Below are 12,702 nucleotides of genomic sequence, written 5' to 3' on the forward strand. Positions count from 1 at the left end.
CTAGCATACTTGGAAAAAACACCTGTTTTAAAATACAGCAACAAATCACTCATTTCAAGATGGTGACTACTCGGGCGACTCTACGAGCCCCAAAATATTTCCGCTGAATTCCAGACTGAGGCGATAAACGAGTGTCCTGGGTTCGGGGAGAGAATGGGGTTTGCAGGGCTGGGGCACGTCAGAGGACTGTAGGGAAAGTGTACTCAGTTTACCATCTTCCACTAGGAATACTGTCCCTGTTCTTCATGCCCACGTACCTGAATGAGTACAATGGAGTCAGACGTCTCGGATAGCACAGAGCTTTATATCACTATGTATGTAATGGTTGCCCGTCCTGCAAAAATTCACTGCGAAGTTTAATGAAAACCTGCTTTGTCTTTCCGACCCACACCTCTCTTTGTTCAGCCCCTAGACCGCCCCTAGTTGAACTATTAAAAATGGTTATTCTCTTTCGGAATTCTGGGCTGAAATATTGGCAGCTCAGTGAACTCTGCGCCTGTTGTCATAATAATAGGCTGTTCGTGACTAACAAAAATGAATGTGTCCTCCTGATGTAATGCAACTTTTGCTCGTGTAAAGCGCTCTGATACCCGATACTTTTGGGGCAAGATCGCGCTATATAAAACTCCGTTAAAAAAAAAAAAAAAAGAACTGGCCACTACCCTAGTGTCATGCCCGATACACAAGGTTCTATTGGGAATCCGTGTACATAGTTCTGTGAGCGTATGGCTACCGTAACGGTCTGGCCTGGGCCTTTCGTTGAGGTCGTTTGCAGGACTGACTGTTTTGATCGTGTTTCCTGATAGTAAATGAGAGTAACATAGAAGGGTTCGGGGGGTAGAGGGTGTGCCTCTCTAGCCTGGATGGCAGGGGAGAGAGTGATGGTAGTAAAAGGGAGGGGCGGCATTTTTCAATTCTCGCCTAGGGCGGCAAAACACCTAGAAACTGCCCTGATCGCAGCATTAAGGGCAGGGTGAGATCGCTAAATGAGCGAGCACCCATTCTTGCTTTATGAATTTTGGGAGCCCTGGCCTGGAGCGTTCCACTCGATCTGAGGCTGGGAGTGGGAATGTAGGAATTGATCATTAATACCACCATCAGTGCCAGACACTCCTTTTTCAACATTCCCTTTCTCCATCCAAAACGTTAGTCGGTAACCTCCTTCTTACCGCTCACTTCTCCAAATGGTTATCACTCGTTATTTTTACTTGACATCATGTGATGGGCCCTCAACATTTATTCCCCCTTATTCTTCACGCTCCCCACACGCAAAGCCGTGTTGTCCCTGTTCCACCTTTCCACTAAAATTTTATTCTGGCGAAAGTATGCAGGCGTCCGTCCGCACATGCCTAATGTGATGACGCTTAGTCACATTTTTCGATTTAGAGCATAGTCTTTAAAACAGCAAACATTTAAATATGTGCTCATTAAAAGCCAACAAAATTAATAAAATCATTAGCAGATAAAAGAAAGCTCTCTGTTCATAGGTCACATCTAAATACCTCATGTCCATTAAAAATCCAGCAGCTGGTCTTCGATCTAAACTTCCATACTTGGGAATTGGGCTTAAAAATGTTTGTGGCAACTGTACCCTCATGCAATCTAAGCAAGCGTTGGCAAAGCCAATAGGTTTCACCTATGCGAGATCTATTGGCTTTGTCAATGCTTTTTTTTATTTTAAATGTTGAACAGCGGTGCGAGCTGCTGTGCCAAGCGCAACCATCGGGAAGCGTGCCCTTAGGGCCCGGCCCCCCCTCCCCGCCCAGTGACACACCCCTTTAGCAGTAGCATGGCCAGCAACCCAATTGGTTGCTGGCCAGTAGTAGTCCTTCCGGGGCACCACGTTGTGGGCCCAACGTCGACTTCCGGTAGGGAAGAGCGGAGGTGGGGCTTGGGGGCTATTTAGGCCCGGATCTCACCTCCACTCTTCCTCTCTTTGCGGTGATTCCTGCCCGGACGACGGTCTCCTGCTATCTTGCTGGTCATCTCCCCGCGATCGTCGTGGTCGTTGAGGTAGTCGAGGTCGTCGGATTGTGGTCGGGCTGCTGGTCGTTGGGGCTGCTTGCCGGTTGGGCTGCTTAGCTGCTGGTCGTGATCTTGGGGGCGGCATAGCGGTTTTTCAGGTGAGGTGCCGGGGTAGTGGGGACACGGGCGCGGCTTCCGGGGTTCAGTGGGCTGTATATTTTATTTGTCGCTGCCTCCGCTGGGCTCCGGGTGTGGCGCGGTGGCCTTGCCGTCCTTGCATCACGGTAACAGGCGCTGTTGAGTGGTTCCCGCAGGGCTCTGGGTTGCGGCACGCAGGGTGGTCGGTCCCCGCAGGTTCGAGGTTTTGCCGGCTGGTGGTAGGGTGGTTTTCTGTGGGGAGGCAAACGCTGCGTAGGCGGGCCTTGCTCTAGAGGTTCTGAGGCGCGTAAGGGGTTTCTTGCGGTCACCAGCGGTGTGGGAAGCGCAGCACGGGGAGGAGCTGATCGTTGCAGCGAGCGAGGGGGTTTGTCGACAACAGGACGGTGAAAAAAGATTCCGCCGTAGCGCGAGCCAGGTTTAGGCAGCGGCGGGCGGGGGCGCTGTGAACGGGATCGGAGGCGCGGAAGAACAGGTGTGCATTGCAGGGGCGATTGATTGCCAGGAGCGAGCGGTGAAGGGGACCTGAGGCTTTCACGGCAGTTTCACTGTGGTAGAGGGGACAACGACAGTTTGTGCAAGCGTGTGGATTAGTTATTGCCAGTAACAATTGGACGAATTGGGGTTGACGATTCATAGTCACAGAATCGTGCTGTGGTGATAAAGGAGGGATACAGGGTGGTGGGAGAAGAAACATTGCGGGCTAGCAAGGCACCAATTTAATTTTGTGTTCGGTCAGGTTGAAGTTGCTCCACCATGCCCCCCAAGAGGAATCACAAGAGGAAGGAAGGGGAATCCGAGATTGCGCAGTTATTAAAGTTGGTACTGGCGAAGCTGAACAAGGATGAGGATAGCGAGGGCAAGTTACCTGAGGATGCTGGGGGGGGGGAGGCCCCAGAGTCGGACAGTGAGGGGGTTACAGAGCCAGTAGTGCCGGAGCGCCCACGGAGGGCGATGGTTCCACCCAAGGCGGCCTTTCCCCCTCTAGTGAAGAAAGCAAGGTGTAGCAAGAAAAGGAAGGTCGTGAAGGAGAGTGAAGGGACTGTGCCGGTTATGTTCGGCTCACAACCAGTGACACCTGATATGCCTCCTTTACCTACACCCGCAGCTGTACCTGCAGTACCTCCTGCCCCGGTAGCTCCCATATTTCCACCCGCGCCTGCTCCTGTAATACCTCAGGCACTGGTGGCTCCCATACCTTTATCAACTCCCGTGCCTGATCCCATCATGGCTCCGGCGGTGCCACAGGAGGTGCCCAGACACCCAGGGGGTGGAGGGCCGGGGATTGAGCGGGATGACGTCAGCATTATCTTGGCCGAGATCAGGGGGGCCATTAAGGCCTTGACTCCAGCAACGAGCAACTCTGTACCCATAGTTCCAGAGAACCCAGTCACTACAGCAATGCCAAGGATGCTGCCAGTGATGCGGGATGAAGTAGCGGTTGGGGCAGGCCCTCAGCGCACCGGCAGGAGGGGGTCAGGTAGCCAACGCTAATATCTTAGCGACAGTGGCAACATTGTTAGCACAGCTGGGTGCACCAGCGACAGGCAACACAGCAATAGCCCCATGGGCTTCACAGGCAGGAACGAGTGGGGTCCTGGTAGAGCTGAGCAAGCAGGTGTCTCTCTTAGGTAAAACGCAAGAGACGGCCGCGATCGCGGATGGACCAGCGGTGGGTCAAGCGGCCCCCGCACAACCAGCGTCAGAGGTGCCCCCTGCAGGTAAGGCAGTGGATGGCGCAAATAAGATTGGGGGGGATGAATGTAAGGTTTTGAGCGGCATGGAAACTGTTCTGTCAAAAAGAGGTAAATTGGCAGCACACGTAGCGCTGGACATAAGGGAAAAGATTTGGAAAGGTGATTTTGTAGACATTGTGAGAAGTTGGCCTGATATGTAGTGCTCACTATTCTAGTGATCACTGTGTATCATTCCAAACGACCCTTATTGATGATTGGTTGTAAGTCAACCTTTTAGACCAGCTATCCTAGTAGCGTGGATACGAGCAGTCTTTAGGCTAAACTCTAGAGGGCGTGTTAAGCCAGCTGTTTACCATCACATATACCCCTTGAACGTCAAGTGAAAGGACACCACACAAGTTGTTATGAAAATAAAGGATATTTATTTATAACAAGACTACCCTGGCTCTTTATGAGTCAGGGAGCTAAGCACACTACAAAACTCTCAGAAAATACTTCAGTTGCACAATTTACACAAATGCCCGAAGGGCACGAGAAACCATCTACGCTAACAGTGAAATGCGAGTGGTTAGAGTCTGGAGTTACTGATTCCGGAGTGATCCGATCAGTGGGACTAAATGAAAAAGGAACTGGACACTTGTAGAGCGAACCTGCGATGGAGCACCGAAATGCTCGAGTTACCTAGCCCAGAGGCTGCGGCTGCGTGAGGTTCGGCAAGATGTCGGGAGTCCTCGTTGTAGTCTCAGGAGCCTGAAAGAAGAAGTTGCTGGCAGGCGACCAGTGTCGATGTTTCAGCGAGATCCAAGCCTGGATCGGTGTTGAAGGAAACCTGAAAGCAGAGGGGACTCAGTTCTCAACCGCTAGCCAGCGATCGTGTGGGTACCAGGAAGGTACCGGCTGAAGTCACCTCGACCAGGTGAGTGGATGACGTCGGACTCGGCTGTTCCTCGGACCAGGAGGCGCGGCGGCGACCAGGATGGAGGGCGAGCTGTCCCACGAAGGTGTCTGCTGTCGATGATGCTGGGCCCAGGAGTGGGGCAGCAGGTCTTGGCAGTGGCAAACCCACGCGGTGGAGTCAAGATGGCGTCTGGAGTGGACCAGGAGGGTCCGAGGTACTCCTCTGTTGAAGGGGAGCAAGGGCCAGTCTGGAGCAACCAGACCAGTGATGAAAACAACTATCGTGGTGCGTTGTGAAGAGGGCCACAAGCCGGTCGGCGAGTGGTCGGACAACGCGGTGAACAGCAAGGAGCAGAAGGGCCCCCACGCAGATCTCGTGGATGCTGGGGAGGCGGACTTCGGTGCTGGAGCCGCTCAGGGTTAGGGCTTCTCAAACCCTAGGTACACTCACTCGAGGGTCCCTCGGTGGGCGTGTTAGATAAGCGTCGTGCAGGTTCTGAAGATGGCCGGTCCCGCAGGTCTCGTCACACCTACGAATCTCAGCTGGGCTGACGATGTAGGTAGAGGTCAGAGATGGCAGGGAACCCGGGTCTCGTCGAGCTGGGCAGTCTTGATCCGTGGGAGGGACGTACAGCAAACCGCAAGCGCTTAGTTGGTGCCTGCTGGTGCAGGGTGGCTACTCCTTAGCCACAAGGGAGAGTCTTCAGAAAAGTCAAGAGTTCCTTTCGTGGGAAGTAGTTCAAGATTCAGAATTATCCAATTTGGGAAGGGGACCCGCTCCCACCTTTATTCTAGGAAAAAGGGGCTGGCCCGTGACTAGGTCCTACCTATGGGTGGGACCAGGAGGGGGGTGGTTACACCCCTATCCTTTGTCCGGCTTCGCCCCAGCTCAGGGGCTGGTGTGCCCCCGAAAATGGTTTGAGCCGGGCTATGCACAGTGAGCACCGGGGTGCCACTTGCATTCACCTTCCTTTCAGCCCTGCCTACCTGGGATACACAAACCCGGTCTGGGATGGTGCTAACACCGCCCTCGACAGGAAACCCTTTGTCCAAGCTCCCCTCGCTGGAAGGTCTCCCAGCAGCAGGAGGTCAGACTTGTGTCTGGTGGCAGCATCCATTTTGTGATGCTGAGGCTTGAGTCAACTTTAACCGGGGTTCAAGGTTACTTCCATGTCGTGTCCCTCTAGAAGGGTGGAATGCTAACCCCGTCGCCAGAACTGGCGAGGGGTTCGTATTCCAATTCGTATGACACCTTACTCGACATGTTTGGGTGATGCGATGCCAAAGTTAGCAAATAACCGCGAGGATTATAATGCACTTTAAGGTAGTTGGCCTGCGTCACCATGGAACGGCTATTAGGATTTGGTTCCGCAAGCCGTCGACGGGCTCAGCTCGCGCCAGAGCACCATCTCACATGATTCTCAGCACTCTGCCTTCAGGATTGATAAGGCCTGCCATAGGAGTGACTGACAGGAATCCATGCGTCCATTTTAGGGTTAGGTATAGGAATACTACACCTACAGCAACGGGTGATTACACCACCTTGCCCCAGCTGTCGTGCAGCCAGTTGTGTCAGATTTGGGCGGCCATCCAGGGGTGGCATAATACATGCTGCAGCCCCTGGTAGGCCCTGGGTACACCGATGCCCTGGATACCTGTGGTATGCTGATACAGGGACTGATAAGGCGGCCCAGTTCCAATTAGTGGATGCACCTAATGTACATGTGTGTTAATTTCGAGAGAGAACAGCTAGGCTGTGGGTCTGATTGGCAGGCCCGCAGCCGGGGAAAGTCGTAAACCAATGAAGCAAAAGCAAAAAATCTGGGTGATCATAGGATTGCAGACCCTACTCTCCTACAGACATTTTCTCACTCATTAGGCCAAAAAGGAGGGAAGAGGACAATAGAGAGAAGGGCAGGAAAGAGGGTTTCTTTAGAGAGAGAAAACCAAAGGTGGAAGCATCCATTACCAACTGGCTATTTGGTTTTAATGTGTTCTCCATTGTGATCTGTTCAGGGCGGCCTTTTCCCTAGCGTTTTATGGGGCTTTCCGCCCGGGCGAATTGGTGGGGGCATCAAAAGCTGACCATACAGGGGGACTCCAATGGCAAGACACAAAGTTAGTCACTGGGGGGTTAGAGGTGGTGTTGAGGCGATCCAAGACTGACCCGTTGGGTAAGGGGTCTGTAATTCACTTATCTCCAGCTCCAGGTGACGCAGCTTGCCCCATAGCCAACATGGAAGCTTATCGATTAATACGCCCCAGCTGGGGTGGTCAGGCTCTGTTTATTCACGAGCAGGGGGAGTGCTTATCCAAATTCCAGTTCAGGGCCGTGTTTCAACGGGCATTGAACAGTTTAGGGTTAGATCCTAAGGGTTATTCATCTCACTCCTTTAGGATAGGGGCAGCAACACTTGCTGCAGGAGTTGGTTTACCTGCAGAGACGGTCAAGAAAGTGGGGCGCTGGTCATCATCCTGTTTTAAGCGCTATGTGCGGCCTGAGTTACTTTGAAAGGGCATCCAGTTATAGATTTGACTACGCTGACATTGTTTTTCTTCTCCCTCGCTATTAGTATGTCAACGAAAGTAATCTGGGTGTTGGGTCATTCGTTCGTGCGGCGCGCCACGGTTCGGCTGCGGCAGAAGCGAGTGGTCAAACCAGCGGGGTTAAAGAGGACATCATTTGTATGGCGAGGTGTCGGCGGCTTGCGGATTCGGCAGTTGCGCCAACTGGTCGAGGAGACTCGAACGCGAAGGACATCCGTCCCCGGATTTAATCGTCTTGCACCTGGGAGGAAATGACATGGTGGATTTGGGTCGCATGGCAGTAAGAGAGGACTTATTGACTGAATTTGCCTGGCTGGGGAGAACATTCCCACAGGCCCGGATAGCATGGTCATGCATGATCCCCCGCCGGGTTTGGTCGGTGGGGGGGGGGTCAGATCCTGGGCCCTGAATGTATCAGTGAGACGCCTCAATGGGGAGTTGGCCAGGCTGTGCTCAGTATCGGGCCGCTTGTGTCATATTCCACACAGACTAATATCAGGCGAACAGATGTTTCACCACGACGGTGTCCACTTATCAGACATTGGCACAGACATGTGGATCAAGGGGATTTGGTCTTTTGTGCAAAACCTTTTCTTTGGTGGGGAGGGTGAAGGACCTGTGGGCCCTGGTCACCCTAGTGGCGGAATAGGGGGTCATAGAGTTGTGATTTTTAGGACAACGGGAGGCCTGCTGGCATACTCCTGAGGCCAGCACTGAGGGGAGAGATGGTAATCTCTCCGCAGGGAGAATGGGGACACCGGCTGCTGGGGAGGCAAGGGCGATGGGTCACACGAGCCTCCTTTGGCAGCCTGGTGGCGAGGGGTGGGCCCCCCGAAAATAGACGGATAAGGACCAAGGGCTGGGGAGCTCACCACTCAAGGACGCAGGTGGGTTGCGCCTTGCGTGGTTCTCAATCGGCGGGGATGCAAGCCTGGAGGCCCCTTAGTGCTGGAGGTATTAGGGACAAGAAAATTAGGTTATGAATTCAGGACACTAGGAAATTAAAATGTGTTATGCAAGAATTTATAGCCTAATAACTTATCAATGTTATTGATTGTCATGTTTATGAATAACTTGTTTTGTATTAAACATGGCCTAATTTTCCCACACCTTGGAGTTTGGATTGGTTTGTGGGTATTCTTTGGGTGGAACGGGGGCGATATGGGGGGGTCCGGGTTCTATGCCAAGCGCAACCATCGGGAAGTGTGCCCTTAGGGCCCGGCCACCCCCCCGCCGCCCAATGACACCCCTTTAGCGGTAGCATGGCCAGCAACCCAATTGGTTGCTGGCCAGTAGTAGTCCTTCCGGGGCACCACGTCCTGGGCCCAACGTCGACTTCCGGTAGGGAAGAGCGGAGGTGGGGCTTGGGGGCTATTTGGGCCCGGATGTCACCTCCACTCTTCCTCTCTTTGCGGTGATTCCTGCCCGGACGACGGTCTCCTGCTATCTCCCACCCACCCGTCCCTTGAGTTTAGGGAATAGGTTGGTTAAGTCGGGGAATAGGATTTTGCGGAATAGGGGTCACAGAGTTGTGATTTTTAGGACAACGGGAGGCCTGCTGGCATACTCCTGAGGCCAGCACTGAGGAGAGAGATGGTAAGCTCTCCGCAGGGAGAATGGGGACACCGGCTGCTGGGGAGGCAAGGGTGACAGGTCACACGAGCCTCCTTTGGCAGCCTGGTGGCAAGGGGTGGGCCCCCAGGAAATAGACGGATAAGGACCAAGGGCTGGGGGGTCACCACTCAAGGACGCAGGTGGGTTGCGCCTTGCGTGGTTCTCAATTGGCGGGGATGCGAGCCTGGAGGCCCCTTAGTGCTAGAGGTATTAGGGACAAGAAAACTAGGTTATGAATTCAGGACACTAGGAAATTAAAATGTGTTATGCAAGAATTTATAGCCTAATAATTTATCAATGTTATTGATTGTCATGTTTATGAATAACTTGTTTTGTATTAAACATGGCCTAATTTTCCCACACCTTGGAGTATGGATTGGTTTGTGGGTATTCTTTGGGTGCAATGGGGGAGGGGGGGGGGGGGGTCCGGGTTCTATGCTACTTAGCCTAAAGTTAAAAAAAAAAGCAATATGATGTGCCAGACCGCGTCATCGCGCTTTTTTCCAACTAAACAAAGAGATTTACAGGAGTAAGAACCGTTAACCCAGGTGAGACCGGGTAAAGTATGCAACAAACAACAATGCCTCAACTGGTAGTCATTAAAACAGGCCAGTAAAAAGCAGTGAAATAAATCGCAGTGGGGGCGGGAAACTAAGGAAGGTTTTTCAACTTAAAGCTGTGCACCTAAAAACAAGTTAAAATTGTTATTTTCCCTAAACTTAATATACAGTTTATATTCTTGAACAGATGCCCGTTACAGGTGCCAGTATGTCAAAGTGTAGCGAGCTGGAACACAGTGCATGGAGAGGCTGTGGTATTACCGCCAGAGGTGCTGATTGGCACGGGAGCCAGGTTCGAGTCCAACTACCTGCTCAACATCCTGTGATTCTGGGCAAGTCACTTAATCTCATTGGGCCTATACTATTACTGTGTCCTTGTGTAATGTAAGTAGAACTCATGTGAAGTGCTCGAAGTCCTTCAGGTCGACTTAGCGCTATATAAAACAAGCTATGAATAGCGATGAGGTAGGGAAGGGGCATGCAGTGACTGGAGTGAGCTGGTGGGAGAGACTGACCAGTTGTGAATATGGAAGGGGCAAGCAGCGACGGAATTCAAGTGGTGGTAGGGACAGGTAAGCAATTAATCGGATGCGGATTCTGGAAAGGAAAAAAATAAATATAAAGTAGGTTACAAGTGCGCAGCCAGCGGAAGGACACTGGCCACCGGAAGCATTACTTGGCCCAAGCTTCACATCGAGGACGTAAACCTTAAGCCAAGCTGGAGGCAGGGGGAGGCACGAACCAACAGGAGGAAAGGAAACAAGAGAGACGTGGGAGCCAACCAATGGTAAGTAAAGGTAAGTGATGATCTGTGTGTATTAGAAATGGCATTACCTGGACATGCTGCAGAACATAAGACACAGTTGTCTACCTTACACACTCCATTTATTGTATATAAATTACTGTGAAGGTGACCTTGTATGTATCAGATGTTTCACTACCTGAAGTACTCACTGATTGAAACACCCATGTAAATTGCCTAGGTAGTTCTTCGCACTTTGCTCTCAATGCGATATGTAAGTTGTAGGATACAGGCTTGTATCCCACTGAGATTTAACTTGCCTTCCCTTGATTTTTGTCATTATACTCTGTATATTAAAGGTGCCTTTGTCCGGCTGGACACCGGCTGCAATATAGAACCGATTGAGGCTATATTTATTGTATTACTTACCTGTTTAATTTCAGGGACCACTGTTTCCTGTAACACATTAGTTCCCGAGGTCCCTGACCTATCCCCTTGGGTGACCTGGTTTCTCTTTACGCAGAAAATAATTCAGTCCCCTCCAGCATGGTAATGCTGCTTTTTCGATTGGCAAATGTTTTCTTGCTACTTTTTCAATGGATGTGGCACAAAAGCCATTATCTACAACTTGCCATCTCTTTGCTGAATGAGAACAGCCCCAGCCTCACAGGACTGACATTTTGTTTACAATTCTAGGATGCGATTTTGTCTCGAAAGGTGTTCTAGCAGGAGCATCCGCAGGGCTTTTCTTGATGTACAAATTATTTTTTATATTAGCTGCACTTATTTTTAGGTCGAGCCTAGCGGCAGTGTGCATGCACTGCCTGCTCTGTGAGGCATGCTGTAATAGAGTATGCAGTGGAAGCCCTGCCCACTCTACACCCAATTTTTTTTTATTGGCTTGTGTCATTGTCCTTCGTAAACGCTGGCTTCTGATTCATTAAGAGGCTTGTTAGTCCCTCCTTGGTACCACCTTGTCTCCATTTGTTACCGCCCATAAGGACTGGACCTTTTACTTGGCTTGTTACACGGTCTGCATTGTAAGTGGGTGAGCACTATTTTTGTTGTTATTGACACTGATGGGGACAATGCGCTCTGTGGTTTTTTTTTATTTTTTTTTTTTAAAGTCTAATACTGAGTGTGGCGCCCGCTTCAGGGATACCACGCTCGGTGTTAATTATTTTTTTCCGTTGTAATTTTAATACTGAGCGCGGCGCCCGCTTCAAGGACACCGTGCTCTGTTTTATTATTATATTTGTTTAATACTGAGCATGGCGCCTGCTTCACGGACACTACGCTCTGTTTTTTGTTTTTTATATTTTTTTGTAACTTTAATACCGAGCGTGGCCCGCTTCAAGGACACGCACTCTGTTTTATTATTTTTTTTGTTTTAACTTCAATACTGTGCGCGTCGCCCGCTTTAAGGACAGCGCACTCTGTTTTTTATTTTTTGTAACTTTAATACTGAGCACTGAGCCCACTTCAGGGACACTGCGCTCTTTCTTTTTTTTTTAAAGGAAACCTATTGTAAATGCTTGTTCCTGTACTTGTGTCTGCACCAGGCTTTGAATATCTTCTGACATCGATTGACCGTGGCTATCCCACGAGAGCGCGTGCCATCCAGATGAGCATGCCAAAGCACCTCTGTGAGCGCGGGTGGCCGTGGGGGCGCAGGATCACAAAGTGATTGCGCTGGAAGTCAAATTAGAAAAGAGTGGACGCGAAACAAGCGGGAGTGAGAGAAAATCACAATCTATCTCTCTGAAGTTGTTGCCATTTGGTTCTATCTTTGGACTCAGTTGAAGCTGCTTCTCTAGCGCCTCAAGACTGGAGTGCAGTCTAGTGCTGCAAACGAACAGGAGCCGGGCTTTCGGAGTTTCCCTGCAGGGAATGAGCATGAAGGCTATTACCCCCAGCCCAGCCAGCTCAACCATGCGATCCAGACCCCGCTGTCCTCCACTGCCACCTCAATCAGGCGGTTGGTCCATTTAGCTGCACTGCAGCCATTGGCCGGTTTAATCTGTCCGAGGGAGAAATAAGTGCTGGTGTAGTCAAAAAGCCTCAGCTCCGCATATGACAGCAATGTCCTTGGGATCGAAATAAACTCCTGTGAGAAGAAGCTGACATTAATTTGCGTATTGAGGTTTTTATATGGCGCGTACCAGGCCCTAGAGCTGCTGCCCTAAATCTTTTGACTTCCCTAAACCTCCAGTGAATCATTACCGGAAGCTGGGATCCTCACCCCAGTCATTTCTATGACTTGAACTTCAAATCAATAGACAAAAACACGCAGACATCAAACAGATGCACAAATTATGGAAATGATTTAATTCATAAAGAAAACAAATGCATAAATTGAAATCTTTAATGGGAACACTGGAGCTTTCCCAAATCTAGATTTATCTGTAAAATACGAAGCGATATACTGGGCTCTAGCACGTCACCGTCTTCTTGAGCAGAGGCTGCTACCGAAGGGGGCCTAAAGGGCCGGCACCATAACCGCCACATAGTCGCCAGTCCCCCT

This window comes from Triturus cristatus, chromosome 2_2 (genome assembly GCF_964204655.1).
Source record: "Triturus cristatus chromosome 2_2, aTriCri1.1, whole genome shotgun sequence".
Lineage (NCBI taxonomy): Eukaryota > Metazoa > Chordata > Amphibia > Caudata > Salamandridae > Triturus > Triturus cristatus.